The sequence below is a fragment of the Limanda limanda genome, chromosome 19 (assembly GCF_963576545.1).
Source record: "Limanda limanda chromosome 19, fLimLim1.1, whole genome shotgun sequence".
Classification (NCBI taxonomy): Eukaryota; Metazoa; Chordata; class Actinopteri; order Pleuronectiformes; family Pleuronectidae; genus Limanda; species Limanda limanda.
The window spans coordinates 20,908,363-20,927,924 of NC_083654.1; positions in this window are offsets into that span (position 1 = coordinate 20,908,363).

The following is a 19,562-nucleotide window of genomic DNA, read 5'->3' on the forward strand; positions in this document are numbered from 1 at the left end:
TGTGTGTGTGTCTGTGTGTGTGTGTGTGTGTGTGTGTGTGTGTGTGTCTGTGTGTGTTGCAGATAATAGAATCCCAGGCTCCTGACATCAGCCTCTCACAGGTGGGAAGCCTGACAGCCTCAGATCTGAAAGAGAGAACAAAAGAAAAAAACCCATTAAAAGAAACAAATGTCTTTTATCTTAATTGTTCTACTTAGTGTCCGGACATTACACTTAATACTAGATGCTTAGATTTAAGAGACACGTTGTCTTCGCCTCTTCAGAACCAGGTTCGATCCCAGATCAGCTGAACCCGGTGTCAGACTCGGTTTCATTATGGAAACGTCAGCGCATGTGCAGCATCAAATCCCGGATCAGGACACAAAGCGAGGAACCAGAAGAACCCGGAGGAACGTTAACCTTCACAGCTCATTGGACCCGGAGGAGACTCGTGGATCCGGATCGTGTTAGACCCGGATCCAGGAGCCAGGGGACGTCTCGCTGGGTTTAGCTTCTTGTTAAGCTAGCTGACGTTAGAATGGAAGTCGAGCTGCCACTTACACCACCTCCAGGGGAGCGGCTCCTCCTGCTGCTCTCCGCCGCCGAGGGGTCGCTTCCTCCGGCCACTCGACCCGCTGACGATCTGCTGGGATTCCGCTTCTTCACAGGGGGTTTATCGCCATTTCTCTCCGGGCTCCGCTGCAGCTCCGTCCTCCAGGAGGAAGTCCTTTGAAATTTGGCGCGCCCAGTCCAGGGGCTTCCTTGCGAGAGACGCTACGTCACATCCCGCCCCGCCCCGATTGGCTGTCGGCCAGGGCGCCTTCTGCAGGACCAGGAAGTGGAGCCGGAAGTGGAGGGAGATAGAATAAATGAAATGGTGGAAGAAGCAGTCACAACTTTTATTTGAGTAAAAGTAATGATTGAATCTTATAGACTATTATAAATTAATAATACGGTGGCCTTGAAGTGCAACACAGGACGAAAGAGAAGAAGAAGAACAAATCACAAAGATCACAACACGTAACAAGAAGAAAACAAAACAAAAAGGCAAATACAGAAAAACACAAAACAATATATTTTTTAAGAAAACAAGCAAAACTAAACAAAACACAATGTCAGATCACAAAACAACATGCTTCATTATTTATTTTGTCGTTTTTGTGCTTGAAGTGCACCATGATATAAATATGGATGAGATAAAACTCTTAAAGGTTAAACATGATCATATTGATCGCCCCCTGCTGGCTGGAAGCCCTAAAAGTTAGACGACAGAAATAAACACATTTCTTTCTGTTTACTTTATTTTTGCTACAGAGTTGCCCTAAAACAGTTTTTCACAGGATTATTTTTGTATAACCTATATGATATTATTTCACAATATAGATATGTATTTATCTCAGGTTCAGGAAGTGGGTGTGTTGTAGAAATGTTTGCAAATGGATCTCTGAAACTCAGTTTAACACTTAATTTTCTAAACTTGAAATGGAAACAGCATCAACACAAAAGATCAAACATTTTCATTCACTTTGTTTAAAATTATTTTAATTGCAACAATTAATTCGATACAGAAAGAGAGAAGCTTTACAAAAGTCTGTGCAGGATGCCAGAAGGTCGTATCGGTATATAAATAATTACTGATTCATTTCCATGACAGAGCAGTGAAGTATTGTAAAAGTCAATGATTCACAAACAATTGTAAAACGATCAAATGGAATCTGATGTCGTAAGTTTGAAGAAGTCACGTGATTTCTTTTGAAATGAAAGCAACAAATACAAATACAAGACCTGAATGTAAACAAACCAGTGAGCATAGCAGAGTTTCTGACATTTAAAAAAGTTAGGTTAAATCAAAAATACCTCCTTTCACTCTCAGAGAGGAATACACACACAGGTTTGCTGATTGATTCAACTGAATCCAAACTCAAACATAACACAGAAAAAACACACAGTATAAAGCATAATATATAGTCTGAATTTAAAGAAAGCAAAATTTCCTAACACCAATATTAATTTATCATTTATTACCCTTATTATCGCAGAAATCAAACAGACACTACTGACTTATAGAAAATACACATTTTTCTATAAAGTACAAAATTGAGTGAAAAGCAAAGGCGACATTTTTTCTAATGTAAAAATAGTTCAGCTAAGTTTTTCTGAAAAAGCAACAGCAGGAATATTGACGATTACAATACTTCACCCGCCTGAGTCATGGGTTAAAACCAACATTTAGCCTCGAGCCACCCTGAAGCTGTGGTTTCCCAAAACTAAAACCAAGTGACGATGAAGAGAATGGATGTTCTTAATGTTGGGATTTCACAGAAACTGTAGATCACATTGAGTTGATATAGATATCATGGCATATATATAAATTCAATGTGAGAGTAACAAAAACTTAACTACAGTTGCTCAGAGTAAGATCATGCATTGAAATTCTTCTTTTCAAACTCCAGCAGAAGTTAAACAGAAATGTTGACTGAGCCAAATGGAGGCTTCTTGTTTCATATTTCACATTTAACATATATTTCAAATTAGTTATTGGAAGTAAATAGTTTAAAAGAGCCTATTATTTGTAGCTCAACTACATTGCAGAACCCAAAAGAAATATCATGGCACTCAGTAGAGCGTATTCATTAAGATATATTAATTAATCCCATGCAGGGAAATTGGTGAAATTGCAAACAAAGGTCTTAATGCTAATGTTTGGCAACGGGTTCCTTTTTCGGTCCATGTCGCATCCCTCCACCAAATTTCATGTTTTTTCTCTTTTCCAGCCAGGATGGTACAGTTTTGCATGTATGACATCAAGAAAGAAATATGAAATATGAAAACAAAACCGATCTTCAATAAGGCCCTTAATTCAATTAAACCGCAAAAAAATGCATGTATCTGCGAGATATCTCTCCTCAAGATCCATTGATTATTCTCTGTGAAATTGGTGAAAATGTTCAAAAATAAATGTTACAGAAAGTGATTTTAAGAAAGTTAATTCTGTCGTTCTTGCATAATCGTGTTCCCTAACAAAAAAACGGACAGGGGCGAAAAAAAACATAACCGGCATGTCGGAGGTAATAAATACATCTGTTATGCTTTAGAAACAAAAATCACCAGTATTCTCTTTCAACTTTAATCTGAATCACTAATATGTGGCTTCTAGTGTTGGGGCGATCATGGGAAACCAGAGTCAGACACGAGGATGGACTCAGCTGTACAGAGAAGTGCAATTCACATTATTACTATATTATCTATCATCATCCACCTGCTGTCCCACAAGCAATCTACAGGTCAGCATGCTGCAGGTACAGAAAGTCTTAGGTATACACTGGGACAGCAGGTATAGGCTATAATATCAGAGTTAGTATTTTGGTGCTAAATGTGATGCTACAAAAAGTTCTGATGAAATGTAATCAAGCATATTCATTCATTCAAAGGAAGCGCGAGTTTATTTTCCAGCAAATGCACTTGGGATGTCATACATTGATCCCAGAGTAACTGATTATATGAAAAGTATATATTGGTTATTTCTAGGAATACTTTTTTATCATCTATTTTATAAAAAACATTCTTTAGTGCTGGGAGTGCGACAGTGGAGACAGATGCGTGATTATAAAACACGGTTCAAGCAGACGGGGGTGCATTGCATGTCAGTTCACAAAATAGCCCAGAGTAAAAGTGCAGCTGAGCTGGGACCAGTTTGTCCAGAAGAATATGTACATGATTTAAAACTGCTCTCGCTATAGAATACTGTGCTCAAAGAGTGCGCTCGGAGTGACAGAGATCAGAGGTTTTCAATTAATCCGTTATGAATCATAGATAAGACCAAATTCAATTATAACTGAGCACGGGAAAAGCCACAGATTTGCATCTGAGTGAATAGAAATTAATTGATATGTGTCGGAAACTGCACTCGACAGTTCTTCTGATATTTTGTGCGAAAGCAAATTTCTATTGTGAGCCAAAGTATTAGCAGCGCAGATATCGTTTCATGGTTTTTCATTATTTTCTTTTGAATTACGGAGAACAGTAGATTAAGAGACGAGCGAATCTAGCAGAAGTGAAAGGACATTTTATTAAATCTGCTCTGCCCACACACGGATCAGCACTTCTGTTCTGAGAGGCTTTGTGAATGAGCATCTGTGATGTGTAATGAAACAGAAAACATCAGAGCCAGGTCTGAATGACAGAAATGAAATCCTTTCAGCGAGCTCACATCAGCTGTGATTGCCTGAAGCTACAGTTTGATTATTCCCGCAGACACCAGACAGAAATCCAGAGGACGCTCCTCACCCGTCTCAATTCAAAACCAAAAGAAGCGTCTTTCAAACAAAGATTTAAAACGTATTTCTTAGGATGAAACATCTAATCTCTGCTTAAAGAAAGAAAGATATATTCACAGAAGCCAGGTGCGTTTCATTTTTACATATCGAAGCAGCCTCACCTCTATAATATATCTCACAAAGATTGTAAATTAACTATGAAAATTAATCTGTTGCCATCTTTTCAAACTTTATAAACATGCACTTGAATTGCCCCCTGGTGGCTTTCTGCGGTATAGGTCATTAACCAACTCCTCCCTGTTAGCAGATGGGACACGGAAAATCTACGTGCACACATCTAAGGCGACAACAATTACAACATCGCAGCTGAGGCAAACCTCGATGAAAGGATCTCACCAAAATGTAAACGTGATATGAGAGTTGCATGGATGGGGGGGGGTCTCCAGCACTTTGTGTCAGTTCTTCACCTACTACTGTGGACATCGGGTTAAAGGATCGATGCAGCGTTTTGTATAAAATCTTGCATAAGCCTTGCAGTACGAAACATATTAGTGTTTCCACATTATAAACATGCATATAATATATTTAAATATATACAACAGTGGGAAAAAAGGATGAGTAAGAGCGGCCGATATTAACGTGATCGAAGTGCTTTGTCAGATTCCTCACTGACCTGTGCGTGTTAGTGAGGTTCCAGTGCCATTGTCATTAATATTGCTTTAGATGTAAATTAAAATCCTTTGCCCATAAACTTGTCACTTGCCCATTGAACCTTCTCATCAGCGCTTATTCAAATCAACCTGATACAGTCAGCTGTGGGAATTTGCCTATATTTATGTTTAACATGTAAGCGCTGCCTTATAAAATTGTCGTATAAAATCAGTAATTCAGCGACATGTAAGTCATTTTACACCCTCATGATACCTCGGTCCAAACGCCTGTGTCGATACTTGTGCTTTTCTTTTCCAGACATCACACTCGTGTCTGTGTGACGAGCTCAACTCAGAGGTAAAGGTCGTAATTCATTCACACTTCCCAGATTGACATCAACTCATGTACAGCGTGAGGTAGCCTCACTGCGAATGCTAAATGCTAACAGTGACATCTAAATAAAGATGACCGTTGTGATGGAATCCACTGAGTGTTGCCATGGATACCGCCCCTCTTCCCCCTAAGGTGCTCTGCTCTTTAAGTGCACTGGGGCTCAATGTAAGTACCTCAGACTGTTTGACCCTGTGCAGCAGAGGACATGCTTGAACGGCGTTTCTTCGGCAGCGTGAGATCTCTCGCTCTTGTTCTGTGAAACGTCTTTGGTGTAAATCAGCTTCCTGTGACCTGAATTAGCCCGAAGGCTCCTTCTACAGCGAGATAAGAGAACTAATTAGTCGAAAGCAGTTGTTAGCGCTGTGGGAGCTTCCGTTAATTGAGTTCGTCCGTGCTTCTCTTTAAATATGTTTGAACTTGTGCCACTGTTTGCACTCTCTCATCTCATCTGCACTTCTTTGGTCCGTCACTTGTGTCTTTTCTTTCTTTACTTTCCAACAGAATCTTTCTCTCGTCGTTCGGTCAGCAGGTGAATGTGCAGATTTACCCAAATCCCCCTGTGTAAACAGCAGGTCCTTGAAAAACAAGCGAACAGAAAAGCCAGGACTACTAATTTTATCCAAGGCTTCATCCAGAATTTTACTGCAGCTGTAAGCAAAGACAACAGCGTCAGCAACGCGTGTAATTGATTATCTATGTTGCGTTTTACAGCCATAACTGATAGCGGTTGTTTTCTAACCAATCAGCAAATGCTACGGCGTGAAGAGAAAAGACCCGATCAGCTCTGAGTGTCTACGTCATTGATTCCAAACATCTCCGTTCCTGCCTGTCCAGACTAAAATTTAGCCTCGCAATTTTTAAAACTAAAACAGGGTCATTGCGCTTCCATATTTTTCCCCAACCCAAAGAGTTGATGCATTTTCAAATGAAAACATACTGTAGTAGTGTAGATGTAGCCCATGGACTGAATTAACAAATATGCAGCGTGACTTTAATAATAGTGGGGATGGCTGAAAACATTTAAAAGAGACACATGATGCCTCTTCAGTGTTTTTTGTAAATGTTAAAGTTATGCAAAGTGTGTTCTCTTAAGATTAGAGCTTGTAAACAATTTCGAGGAATAACACAAATTGACGTATGAACCTGAATATGAGCAGAATATGTCTCCTTTAAACTAAGGTGGTTGTAAACATGTGACCTTTCTATAGTATAGACACGATATATACTACTGCTGCTAGAGTCAATAGTAATATGTGTGGGTGAATTAATTGAGGGGTTGGATTCATAGAGCACCATGAATAAAAGTGTGGACTAGCCTTTATGAGTTATTGATATTACTTTAAACATCAGCTTGGGATTTATATGCTCTAGTAATGTCTTCCTCTTTTTCATTTTCTATATTTCATTGGCTGAATGGACTCATGTCTCCATGCAGTGCACTGAATGTAAAATATGGTCGGTTGGCTTTGTAAGAAACTCCCCCAGCGCACATACTGCACCCACCTCATTCTGTCAGAGCTGTATAGGCTGTGTCGTTATCACAGATTGATCCATCCTCCCAGTCTTCTTCATTTTGGAAAACAACCAGGCAACAATAATCAGAGCTTCAATGCGATGAATGGGGGCCGAGATGAAAATAGGAGGCTTTAAATCATGCAAGCCATTTATCAGTTCCTCGGAACGGCACCCGGTTCCATCGCTGTCGTCTCTTTTATCACCGCTCCTCACTCTAAATATAAAAGTGTCCGTGAATCTGTCCCGCTGCAAAGAGGCCAAGAATCCAATTACGCTCTCAAGAACTGTTCCAAAAGTCCTGGGAGTGCCCCTCCCCCAGTTCTGCTTTGCTCTGACAGCGTTTGTGACAACTCCATCGGGATGAAGAAATAAAAACACATGAGGTCTCGTTTCCACAGTTTGCTGTCGTGCCTCTGGGGGTTTTCTCTGGCAGGTCGTCATTAGCGTGAGTGAGATGTGGTCGATGTTTCAACAGTTCTTTTTAGATTATGTCTTAAAAATGCATCATGACAGCTTCAGGTGAGAGCAGACAAAAGTACAGTCAGAGGCAACACATTCAGATTGGCCTCTAACGGGGGGGGGGGGAGATGCTCTTCCGTCGGTCGCCTTGGTCTTCGGAAATAACGTCAGATTTTTCGGAGCAAACTGACTCAACCTGTCAAACTGACAAACTCCCGTAATTTCTTTTCTGACAACCTTTTCGACAGGAGACGAGATAATTTGATCCCAATTGGGTGTTTTCCTAAAAGTGCTGAGGGTTTAAACCTCTCATATAAACCTCGTTTGGAGCGTGTGCTTCTTTAGTCCGTTCAGGTTTGCATGCAGTCACTCTATTCTAACATCAGCATTGTCCTGCAGATCTCAACTAGATCTACTCTAATGTTTAATTTAAATGCATGCATTTTCCATGTGCACAAAATTGCTTTGTTCTTCTTCTGATAGAGCTTACAGTAGGTTTACTTTTTGCATCAAATTGTTCAGTGCATAGTGCATTTCATTTTTTTTGCAACTGTCTTTTTATTCTTTTTATCCTGGGCTGCACTGACATCCAGATCTAAGTGATGAATATATTTTGTCTGAGATGTGTCAGTGCAGTGATCAATGGCTTGGTGGTTATATGATAGAGCCAGAAGTGGATGTCATTACTGTATGAGGAGATATGATGAAGAGATTAAAAAAACGTTGTGGTCGATCCTCTCAGGTGCTCTGAGCTGATTCCTCTTTCTGCTCCACTTCTCCGCTTTCAGCCCCTTCCTCTGCCTTGGCTGAATCTGACCCAGCAGTGCCCCCGGAGGCTGTTCCCGGTGATGCAGCACCACACAAGCTGCCATCAGGGGTCGCTGCTGCAGTTGAGCGTGGATTGGACGCAGGGCTGGCGCTCATGGCAGAGTCAGGGGTCCGGCTGGCACTGAGGTCGCCATCGGGGACGGCAGTGACCTCCGGGCTGTCTGACTGAACTCCACTGGTCATGGCTGTCGGGGAGATGGCGCTCAGGAGGGGTTTGTGGGAGGCGTAGGTCATCCCGCCATCAGTGTCGCTGTCTAGTGGGAGACAGGGGATGGTGAACTCCACTCCAGAGTCGCTCATCTCCAGGAAGTTGTCTGAGGAAAGAGCATGGTAGCGGCCTGGTTTAGACACCTCAAGGCCCTATGATGAAAGTGGAAGACGGAAGGGAAAGAGGAGAAGAAGAGGTGAAGGTCAAAGAAGATGAAAAGAAAAGGGAATGTGAATTAAGAAAAGGAAGGACACGAGGCAAGATTAAAGAAAAAGAGAAAACAAGAAGAGGGTTCAGAGGAGAAGGTGATTGTAAAGTGAGGTGAACGGAAAGACAGAAACAAAGAGAAGACAGAAATGGAGGTGGGGGAGATGGAAATTAAGAGGTAGAACAAGAACAGAGAGGTGATGGAGGAGAGAGGTGGGATAGGATGGAGGAAGGGAAGGAGAAGAAGTGGTAAAAATTGAGGTCAGTGAAAAAGCAACATGAATAATTTATGCCCATGTTTCTAGGACCATATTTATAGATTTACCTTCCTCTAACATACCAACACTGCTTATGTTCCTTGTTACATGGAAGCAAATTGTAAAGGAATCAGGAAGAAAATCTTAATTAAAGGTGCACATGAGGTCATGGATGAGACCATGTTTCATTAAGAATAATGAATAAAATAACAGTGTACATAGTATGTGTTTTTAATTTTGTTTGTGTGTTTATATCCTTTCAAGTACTAGCAGTACTGTCCCTGCTCCACTGAGAGAGTGCTGACTGACTGCATCTCTGCCGCTGACCCTCAGCTCCTCCGAGGGTCATTAACAGCGCCCAGACGATCATGGGCTGCTCACTGCACTCTGTGGTGAACTTAGTGAGCCGCTGCTGCCTCAGCAGAGCTGCCAACATGATGAAAGACCCATCCCACCCCGGACATCGCCCGTTTGACCTGCTGCCCTCTAGGGGGCGCTTCGGGGCTGTCACATCTCCGACAGGCAAACAGAGAGCAGCTTCTAACCAGGAGCCATAAGAGCACGGAGAGCTGCCAAACACTGACTCTGACTGTTTGAGATCCATGTTACTATCGGCAGGATACCTTCAGTCACACTGACAGAACGATACAGATGTTTACGTTCCATTCTAAACTGCACAGCTACTGCACCACTGTAACTCAGCAAATGTGCAATATGTCAACTTCTGTGTCTGTTAGGGTCATGGATTATTTATTTGTGGAGCTATGAACTATTTTTGGATCTCTCTTGGATGCTCTGCCTGAGTTTGTGTGTGTGTGTGTGTGTGTGTCTGTGTGTGTCTCTGTTCTCATCCTCTGCCAACTCATTCAACCACCTGCAATTCATTCATCAGTCAAATGCTGCCGTATAAAAGAACCCGGCTCATACTCCACTTCGCTGCCAGATCCTGCTCTGCTGGTCAATTGAGAGGATAAAGGGTTTCAGGCACTTCCACATAGGCTTCACTTTACAGACCCGGAGTCTACATCCATTGTTATATTCGTCTGTGGTTTGGACGTTTTATTAAAAATGCTTTTTAATTTAAGTATCAGCAGAACAAAACTCTAACAACCAATGCTTTTAACACATGCTTGTAAATATATATGACTGTATTTTATGCATATATTATATGTAAAGATGGACGATCTCTCGGGTACGACGATGCTTTCGTGTGCTTTTGACATAAAAAGACGCAGAGTCAAGGTTAAGCCAATAAACAAGCTTGACCAATCACGACTATAGGACAAGAGATATGACCTGGGGTATGATCTATATTGCAGCCAGCCACAAGGGGGCGATAAAGATGATTTGGCTTCACTTTTGTGGTACAGTAGACTTTGTTTGCTGTGGAGATCAGCGTCGCGGTTCCATTACTGACCTTGATGGTGACCTCTGTGCTCTCCGAGGGCTTTTCACACACGGACTGCATCAGAGATTCCTCAGTGAACCTGGTGTACACCTCATTGACCACCTGCAGATCCACACACACACAGGAGACTTGTCAAAATGTGGCCACAACAGTGTAGCATCCCAGCAGCTGAGGTACTGCATCCAACTATTGATCAAAAATACATGAACAATTCTTGAGAGGACACAGACACAAACACACACACACACACACACACACACACAGACACACACACACACACACACACACAAACAGACACAGGGTAAGTAAACTCTTAATTACATATACAAATAAGACATGGAAGAGGACACTTGTGTGACATGACTGAAAGACGAGCAATGAGGCTGGAGGTTGAGAGGAGGCAGAGCCGAGCCGGGGCTTTATTCTTTCAAAACACGTCTTGGGTCTGAGGAACTGCAGGAAAGATTCATGGGTCAGAAAGTCCAAAGAGTAAAGGGGGGAAAGGAAAAGAGGAAGGGTTGAGGTGGATTCATGAATGAGGCAGAGTATAAAAGGATGTCGGTCTGGTTGAGGAAAGAAATATGAGTAGATGTGAGTATGAGAAAAGTAGGATGAAGGTATACAGGTTGAGATAAGGAGAGGAAGATAAAGGAGCGCTGGTAAGGATGAGGAGAGAAGGATGAATAGATGTGAGTAAAGATGAGGGACGGAGGAGGAGAGAGTGACAAGTATGAACAACAGGAGACAGGAGTTGAAACAAAGAGACGGAGTGTGAGGAAGAAAAATGCCAGAGTGTGACACACAGGAGATTTAAAAGTGAAAGATTGAGCGACAGAAAGAGAAGACGGGTGGCAGCTGATAAAGATGCACAGAGAAAAGAGACAGGGAGGTGGAGGGATGTGAAGATAAAGAGAGAGAGAGAGAGAGAGAGAGAGAGAGAGAGAGAGGGAGGATTGATTTGAGCTTCCTGTCAGCCTCTCAGGTTAAGTCCCGCTCGCCGACATCAGCTCACACGTGTTGTATGTGTGTTCTCCGATCATACAGGAAATCCATAACATGTCAGAGCGACGCCAAGGGCAACTGCCGTCATCTCAACCTTAGTCCACACACACACACACACACACACACACATGATAATTGGAACACCTATGCACACACATATCAGTATAAGCAACCAAAAACACGTCCGCACACATTTCTAACACAATAACACACAGACACATACAACGAGTGAGACATGTAAGAGCTGCTGCTTCAACATTTATCCCAGATTGATCAGTGGTAATGAAAACTCACATGGTTTCAATTTAAAGTGAAGAATCTTCCAGGGTTTTTAACAGAAAACTAAATAACTTAAAACAAGCATATTCTCATATTCCGCTGGTGACTAGAGGGAGAACACAATATCTAATGTGTACCCTGACTTTTTAGTTTGGTCCATGTTCCATCTGCTAACATGGAGGAGGTGGGGAATATGACCCATACTGCAGCAAGCCACCAGGGGGTGACAGAGACAATCTGGCTTCACTTTGGAGAACCTGGATTTATATAGAAACAGAATATTTATTCTGGAATGAATAGTTGTGAGTAAAGCTAGAAAAATAAAGGTACATTTGTGGCCTGTGCTAATAATTAATAACTGCTAACTGCTAACTGCTAACTGCTAACCGCTAAAGCTAAGAGCTGGAAGAATCGTGATTAGTAACTAAAATGTGAGTTATGCTGTATTTTGGTAACTAGCAACAATAAATGGGATTAAATGTTAAAAAAGCATGCCATAGTGGGAGTGTTTAATTGTCAGGTCACATGTTTATCGATTTATTCCCATTACTTTAAGATTATAACACAGACACACAACATTTAATGCACATAAACTAGACACAGACATAACAAACACTGACAAGACACTCACAGACTAACTGGGCACGTAGTTGATTAGAATTCACAAGAAACAGAATAAATCACCTGTTAAAACAGGTTAATCACTACTGCCCCCTACAGTACACATGAAGCCAGAACAGATACCAACACACCAGCAGATATTTACCTCGAAATTCACACCACACAATAAAACACCCATTTAAGAAATATGTGCATGTGCTTGGCTCACTGAATCACTCCAGGCTACTGCGTGTAAAATACAGCAGTGAAGCTATGATGTCCTCAGTTATCACAATGTGTAACTGCAGAGCTCCTGAGAGAAAATGAGCGGCACAGATATTTCACTGATGCTGCAGAGAAAGAGTCACACCCACCGGTAACATAGAGATACAAACCATCTCAACAGGTCATTTAGTCTCTTTGCTGAAGTTTAAAATGTAATTTTCTTAAAGCAAGTTAAACGAACTGAGCTATTTTCTTGTGAGAATAAATACTGGATTAAATGACTTGTTAAAATGAACATTTATTTGTCAGCTTGCACCCTGACCTTGGTCAAAGCTGCATCTTGATTCCTGAGAGACAGTTCTCACTCCTGACCGAGCTCATCAAAGCAAAATAGAGTTTACAATTATGCTCCAGCCTATAAATGGCCTAATCTCTTTCAACTTAGTTTAAGAAAAATAAAGGGAGAAGACTATCGCCACCCACTAACAGGCCGAACAAAGAAGAAGAAGAACAAACTTAAACACTGATATGGATCTTTTATATTATTAAGCAAACGTGGATAATACCAACATTCTTATTGTAAAATACTTTAAAATAAACTTGTATCCTACATTAATACTGAACCACAGCTCGGCCAAGTGATTATTCTGAAGTCTGCCAGGATCACAGACACAGTTTGTCCCAGGTCATGGAGCCAGATTCACTTGAGGAAAGTCTCTGACCAACTTCTGCTTGTTCATTGTCAGCAGTTTCTCCTCAGTGTCCAGGATTTGTCTAATGTGGCGCTGTTTAATATCCTTGATTCATTTCTATCAACTACAAGCACCAGAGTTTAGAAAAATACTGAGAACACGTTTCTGAAACTGTCACCAATGACCTTGTCACAAACGGCAAGTTGATCAAGGGACTTATTTGCCACAAACGCAGCACATTTCTCCACACACCAATATAAAGAGGGAGGATCAGGGGGAAAAGAGGCAGGATCACAATTCTCTCACCAAGATGAGGTTCCGTTTGAGGCTCCTTAAAGCAAGAGGGAGAAACGTAACGCACAGGCAACAGTGTTAGCTGGGCCACCAGCCGTCACTGAGCTGTGAGGCCTCAGTTCCACAGCAGCATTTTGAATTCACTCCACAGTTGTGAAATTGAAAGATGACAAACATTTATCATTTCAGAGAAACACCGGTAACAACAACAGTAATGTGACTTCACAGACAAATACTTGTCAGAAAATGGTCAGCTGCAGACCTACACTGATACAATGTTCTGAAATTCGTCAGTAGCATTTGCGTTCTTTTTATTTATAGTTATTTATGATAAAGGTTTGTTGTTAAAATTATTACATTCTTCTTAAGACTAGTCCACAGTATATGATGTTAAGCCGGTTATTCAGTCGTGGGTGAGATTTGGAAGTCCCTAAAAAGAGATCAATAGTAATCAATAATAATTTCTGCAAAGCGTTAAGTCTCTTTTGGCTTTTTCACAGTGAGGGAGTCATGTGACTGCTGTGGGTGTTTAATTGTTTCTTAAATTCAATCAGCTTAACGAATCTTCTAATGAGAACGATGCTTTGGTAGGAAGGGGTTAACTGTCAGCTCAGTCATCAATTTAGAACAGGGGCACTAGATAATTGAGTTTGTTTAAATTAGAAGTCCAATGGCAAATTAGGCCCACTCGGTCCATGACATCAAAATGCTAAATAAACTATAGTGATGCGATGTGACTATGATGTGATTATTCTTCACTCTGACAGCCGAGGTTTTTTATTTTTATGAAACTCTTACACAATTGATCCAGACATATTTCTTGTGCTGCTTTGTTGTTGTATTGAACTCCTTTCCTTCTGTGGAGAAATCAATACCTGAGCGTTATGGGGGTTTCAACTATAGGGGAGTCATCTGTTTCTAATGGGTTCTTAATTGCTCAATAAATTCAGTTGGTTAACAAATCCCCAACTGGGGTTGTTTGATGGATGGCTGCCTTGACAGAAGGTTTAACCGTCAACTCCTTTAAATCATCCAATCAGTCAGTTTATCAGCCAGTATCGAGCAGCTGAATGAAGAAGGAGCAGCAGTTTTTAAATAGCCAACTACAAAGCGATCAATGTTTTGTTATTTTGCTCCTGCGGGCTCAGCACTTCCTCAGAGAACCCTCATAATCCATTCATTACTACATAGATTCATTCACAATTGACAGAGTGAGGACGGCACCGCAAAAATTGTAGTCAAGCAGTCGTCTATAATTGATTAAATAACACATCACCGGGTGCTCGGTGTTCTAGAAACATTCAGGGGGCTAACATTAGCTCATGATTTGTTTTACAAAGGCAAATAAAAACCATTTTCATGTTGACCAATCATGAGTTCCCTGCAGTTGCTGAACCTGGTACATAACCATGTTTGCCATGTCTTGCAAAGGAGGAAGTCAGCCCCCACCTTTTAATCCTCTCCTAAATAACACACACACACACACACACACACACACACACACACACACACACACACACACATACACACACACACACAAGCTGCTTTCAGACCTGCACCGAAGGGCTTTAAATGAGAAAGAAAATGTCCAAGTCAGAGAAATGCAGAATGATGGTAATTGCACTTGGTGGGTGTTACCTGTCTGAAAGCATCGCCGTCGCCCTTGCCAGCCTGCTGCGCAATTAGCAAGAGCTTTTTGTTCTTTTGGTTCCTCTGGTGCACTTTGTAGAGGCAGGACAGCAGGCACACCAGCAGCATGAAGGCGATCAGGCCCAGCATGCAGAGGATGGCCACAGTCAGGGGCGGCAGCTTGTAGGCTGAGAGCGAGAGGAGGACAGGAAAGAGAAATATTAAGCCTTTCTCTAATAGACTAATGGGAAGGCCTCCATTAGGAGTACACGGACTTTGCTGTTTTCATCAGCAGGTTTATTTGACTGGAGCAGTTGGTTGATGTCCACATAAAGACTGGCTGACACTTTAAAATGAAATATAAATAGTCGCTTGGGATATTTGTAGCATAAGTTATTTTAAATTTAAGTCATTTTCGGATTCATGTATCTACAAATTCCAGATGTCTCTGTCTGTAATGCTGCGGCTCACATATCTTGAGAACTGTTCATCTATGCTTCACACTTGCCATGTGTATTGTAAAGGGCCCAAGGAAGTGAACTGTTGAATTTGGTGCAATTCTGGATACATTGAATATTAATTCGATTTGAATAAACAGGCCTCCAGTCTTTTTCAGTCTTCAGTCAATTGCTTAACGGACGTCTGAAAAGTTTTAGACCAGGCACAGCACTGGTTTAATTTAAAAAACAATCTTATATAGTTACAAGCAGATCTTATGAAGTGTAATGTGATGTAATAGTTACTAACTTCATCTTATAAAAACATCAACAACTTTATCTCCTCCTGCAGGTGCTCATAGGTGGAGCCTGGTGTATTAACAGATAATGAATGACAAAATAGAGAAACACAATGGTGATCAAATAAAGGCAGACCGTAATATGAACGGCTAAATTTGTTTTGCACATAAGCTTTGGTTGGCACAGGATGTATCAGCCTCTCTTCATAAATACTTAATAACAGTGGTAATATTATCTCACACTCATAAAACCTTTCAAAAACACAATCTACACCTCAGAGTCACTTTACATTATGAAATGTGTTGGATCACAACAAAGAAACATCAGAACCAAATCCATTAAAGGTCTTTTTTCTTACCCTCTACTTGTACGTAGACATTAGCCACAGGAAACCCGGCGAGATCTGTCACTTTGAAGATACCCGTGTCGGCCATATGGACCTTCTTCACAAAGAGCTCGGACCCCCTCACTGTCAGCCTGCCCTCCAGCAGAGGGTCGAGTGGCATCATCAGAACCCCCTGCTCCAGGATGACTCGGTCCTTATTGTCTGACTTGGGCTTGTAGACGATGTTAACGTTGGAGTGGTCCAGGTAGAGTTTCATCTTTAGGTTTTCTCCGTAGGAGAGGTGCTTGAAGTCCTGGTGCTCTGTGGAGGACAATCGTAAGAAATATCAACACACGTGGCTCATTCCGACGAATGGCGGCCATTTGCTTGTTATAATAACCGTTCCAAATTTAACTTTTTTCAAACTGATTGTGATTAGATGTGTTCAACAATGTGAAACATGTATTGGTCAATCTCAGGCAGCTTTATTTAATGGACCTAATTCCACATATATCGACACTTGGCATGTGTTTGGTAAATGGCCAGAGGAAGAGCAGTGTTTGATTTGGTGCAATTCAGACAGGGGAACATTTAAGTCAGTGGGGGCGGAACAGCTGCTATCAGTCAGTTTACGTCAGCAGCAGCTCTTTATTCAGGTTCTGTGGTCTGAGTACAGCAGCAGCTCTTTATTCAGGTTCTGTGGTCTGAGTCCAGAAGCAGCTCTTTATTCAGGTTCTGTGGTCCGAATCCAGCAGCAGCTCTTTATTCAGGTTCTGTGGTCCGAGTCCAGCAGCAGCTCTTTATTCAGGTTCTGTGGTCCGAGTCCAGCAGCAGCTCTTTATTCATGTTCTGTGGTCTGAGTCCAGAAGCAGGTCTTTATTCAGGTTCTGTGGTCCGAGTCCAGCAGCAGCTCTTTATTCAGGTTCTGTGGTCTGAGTCCAGCAGCAGCTCTTTATTCAGGTTCTGTGGTCTGAGTCCCGCAGCAGCTCTTTATTCAGGTTCTGTGGTCCGAGTCCAGCAGCAGCTCTTTATTCAGGTTCTGTGGTCCGAGTCCAGCAGCAGCTCTTTATTCAGGTTCTGTGGTCCGAGTCCAGCAGCAGCTCTTTATTCAGGTTGTGTGGTCCGAGTCCAGCAGCAGGTCTTTATTCAGGTTCTGTGGTCCGAGTCCAGCAGCAGGTCTTTATTCAGGTTCTGTGGTCCGAGTCCCGCAGCAGCTCTTTATTCAGGTTCTGTGGTCCGAGTCCAGCAGCAGCTCTTTATTCAGGTTCTGTGGTCCGAGTCCAGCAGCAGCTCTTTATTCAGGTTCTGTGGTCCGAGTCCCGCAGCAGGTCTTTATTCAGGTTCTGTGGTCCGAGTCCAGCAGCAGGTCTTTATTTGCCAAGGCTAATTACACAGGTGACTTTTACAGTTTCAGAAAGAAAACTGCAACCATCAGCATGTCATTTCTTTAACTGTTTGATAAATGATGAAACCAATATGAAAAAACAGTATTGTAACTTTATTATCAGAGAAAGCAATTTAGTAAAAGGAACGAACATTGGGAAACAAGAATGTGTGTCCCTGTGCACTCACACAATTAAAATAACGCAACACAAAGAATTACTTTGTCCAAACATGTTGTGAATGTTACTTTGGAGGGTTTTCTTCAGATAATTAACTTTTAGAGGGTCAATGGTAAAGGTCAACAAAAACATCAACACTCAAGACAAGTTCTGAATTTTCATTTGGAGTCAGGGAGTTAGCGCCCGATTCTTAGTTTTCGGCTGGGCACAGGGAGTTGCCGCCTGTCCTTGGTTTTCGGCTGGGGACCGGGAGATCCTGCCTGGTCCTTGGCTTTCAACTGGAGCCAGGGAATTACCGCCCGCTCCATTTTTTTCATTTGGAACCAGCGGGTTATCACCTGGTCCTTAGCTTTTGGCTTAAGTAAGGTGGTTGCAATACAGTCCTTAGTGCTCATTTGGAGCCAGGGAGTTGCCGCTTGGTCCTTATGTTCTGTAGCAGGGTCTATGGTTTTTGGCCGGGCACAGGGAGGTACTGCACGCTGCATTTTATTCATTCGGAGCCGGGGGGTTATCAACTGGTCCTTGAATTTTGGCTTAAACAAGGTTGTTACAATCGAGTCCTTAGTTTTAATTTGGAGCCAGGGAGTTGCTGCTTGGTCCTTGGTTTTCGGCTGTGGACAGGAAGTTACAGCCTGGACCTTGGTGTTCGGCTGGGTACAGGGACTTACTGCCTGGATCTTGATTTTCAGCTTGGCACAGGGAGTTACCGCCTGGTCCTTGGTGTTCGGCTCGGGACAGGGGGTTACCGACCTCTCCTTGGCTTTCGGCTGGAGCCAGGGAGTTACCGCCTGCTCCTTGTTTTTCATTTGGAGCGAGGGGGTTATCGCCTGGTCCTTTGAATTTGGCCGAAGCAAAGTAGTTACAATCAAGTCCTTAGCTAGCATTGGGAGCCAGGGAGTTGCTGCCTTTTCCTTGGATTTCGGCTGGGGACAGGAAGCCATCCTCTCCTAGGTTTTTGGCAGGAGCCGGGGAGTTGTGGCCTGGTCCATATATCTTTCTATTGGTTTGTTGCAACCCAATGAGTAATGCTCTTTTCAAAGAACAATAGCTATCAAAGGCCCCAATAGAGTTTAAAGCAGACATAGACAACAATGTAGCAAAAGAGATCAAAGAACGATAGGACCTTGCTCCCGTCCACTCACTACACTTGGTTTTAGTTGATTTTTTTATAAAAACAGACTAGCAGTCAGGAGACAACCACAAGTGAGGAACGATACAGTAATATATGATGCATTTAAACCCTGAACTGGAAGACACCGCGCTACTTCCTCCCGCGATCATTACTGTGAGGAGCAGCGGTATCAACGACCTGCCATTGCTTTTTTTGGAGACTGTCAAATTGATGATTGTTAAATTTGAAAAAGCACACGCACGGATTTATACACACACTTACATACTTATTCTCTTATCTTCAGAAATTACATCCTCTACTTCCACAACTTAGTGTGATGGTCTTCCGTACTGTTCGTTTTTTTCCATGTAGAGTTCGTTGTTAGCATTTATGATAGATTTTAGTGTCTGGAAATAGCGTGGTTAGCCGAGTAGCCGAGTATGAAGAAAAACACTGTCAGGTTTATAAATACTCTTATTTTGCTGCTGTTCTCCATTACAAGTGAAATCTATTGCACTTCCATCCGTCCTGGGAGACGGATCCTCACATGTGGCTCTCTGAGGTTTAGAGAGCCACAGTTTAGTAGTGGTATTGGTATTAGTATCGCTGCCAACTGTCTTAACCTCATGTTACATAAATGAAAATAAAGACTTTGCACCACTTCTGAGATATAGGCTGTAAGGATTTTTACAGGTTTTTCAATCAAGAATGAAATAATGCAGTGTCTGTAGACCAAATGGAAAATTTAGTATATGAGAGCCACAAAAAGCAGAGGATGACAAGAGTGAGGACAACTAACACACACTCACACTACACCAGCCTGTACAGACGAACACGCAACACTGATTGATCTGTCATTCAAACCTAAAGCAGCAGAGCACTAGATCACTGCTCACCTCTGACATTAAGACAGTTCCTCCTCCT